This window comes from Sinocyclocheilus rhinocerous, unplaced genomic scaffold (assembly GCF_001515625.1).
Source record: "Sinocyclocheilus rhinocerous isolate Xijiao unplaced genomic scaffold, SAMN03320098_v1.1 C36733084, whole genome shotgun sequence".
NCBI lineage: Eukaryota > Metazoa > Chordata > Actinopteri > Cypriniformes > Cyprinidae > Sinocyclocheilus > Sinocyclocheilus rhinocerous.
In genome coordinates, this window is record NW_015785409.1 from 1 (window position 1) to 1,630 (window position 1,630).

At 29.6% G+C, this 1,630-nt stretch overlaps 1 long non-coding RNA gene across 1 annotated transcript; it reads left to right on the forward strand.

Moving 5' to 3' along the window:
* The first annotated feature begins 490 nt into the window (after positions 1-490).
* On the forward strand, positions 491-1,178 carry LOC107736485 (uncharacterized). The gene is made up of 3 exons (XR_001639679.1): positions 491-566; positions 870-914; positions 1,007-1,178. It is a non-coding gene; the product is annotated as an uncharacterized LOC107736485 (long non-coding RNA).
* The last annotated feature ends 452 nt before the right edge of the window (positions 1,179-1,630 follow it).

Genomic DNA, 1,630 nt, shown 5'->3' on the forward strand with positions numbered 1-1,630 from the left:
AAAAAAAAAAGATAATTATGATTCACTCTATTGATCTATCTATCTTTTAAATTAATTAATCTTTTAAACTTTATTTTTCTGCCATGGAATAAAAATGTTAAAAAAGGTAATTATGACTTTTCGTCTCAGGTTGTTTATATATCTCGCAATTCTCAAAAAACTTAAACTTATTTTATTTCAGCTAGCTGTCAAAGTGACATTTCTCATTTGCATTAAGTTAGACTTGACATACTAAGATAATTGAAATAAAAAAACTAATTAGACTTTTTTTCTTAAACAAAAACAGAATTACTAAAACTTAAAATTAAAATGGAAAATATAAAATAAACCTTAATTCAAAATGTAAAAAAAAAAAAATAGTGGTATTCTTTTCATAATTGCAAGTTTATATCTTTTCTTATATCTTATAGTTTTTCTCTGAATTGTGAGAAAGTCACAACTGTTTTTCCGTATTGTTTAATGCAAGTTAAACATCTCTCTCTCGTCTGTCAGGAATCAAGCAGTTCTTCCTCTGACAGTTCCAGTGATGATGAGAAAAAGACAAAAAGAAGAAAAAGGAAAAGCAGGTACAATGCAGCTTAAAACCATGAAAAGTTCTAGAAATCATCAGATTTCATGTGTTTTTTATTAAATGCAGACAAATTCATTAGTCAACATGAGATGACGTAACTGGTATTGAACTCGGGACTGATTTTGATTTCATGTTAATGTTTCAGAGAAGTTCATCTGTCAGTGTGTCGAAACACTCATTATAGTCATTAAGTGAAGTCTGCTATTGTCCGACACTAACATCTGACTCACTCTTGGAAACTAGTTTGAGTTCAAGGGTTAAAATCAAATTCACTCAGTGAGCTCATTATGACTTCCAGGATTCAGGAGGCGAGTCTGCATCGGACGCAGAGAAAGAGGAGAAGGTAAGAAACCGGAGAATTGAGCTGAAGTCTCTGTTTGATCTCCTGTGAGTGAGTGTCAGTGTAACTCATGCTGCTCATCTTCTGTCTGTCAGGAGCTTGAGCTCAAACAGGAGGATGGAAAGCTCCCAGAAGACGCATCTTCATCTGGTGGACGCTTTAGTCTGTTCATTTATTTGTGCAGATTTGAGTCTAGTTTAACCCTGTTTAGGTTCTTTAATCCCAATTCTGGGTGGAGAAAGCAAAGTTTATATAACTTTTACCAGGATTGACACAGTCATGAATTCTTAAATTGTAATTTTATGGTTTGCAAAAGTCATAATGTATAATATCTTAAGTTTCATGGAAAGTTCTTTAGTAATATAAAGTATTTTTATGTTACTTTTTTATTTTATTTTAGTTTTGTTTATCTCTGAAAAAGTTAATGTCTTGTCGCAAAAGTCACATGTAACGTTTTTTAGTAATATAATAAGTTTATTTTATTAATAATTGTCTAGTTACAAGTCATGAAAATGTGCTTATCTAAACGTTTATGCAGGGTTAAACATAAAACCATAAAAAATGTACTTTAAATAAAATTTAAAATATACTTAAAAATATAACTTCAAATAAAACAGACATTAAGTGAAATAAAATAGAACAAACTTATTTTATTCCAGATAGTTCCCAAGAAAAACATTTCTCATTTTTATTTAGTTTAATTTGATCTACTAAAATAA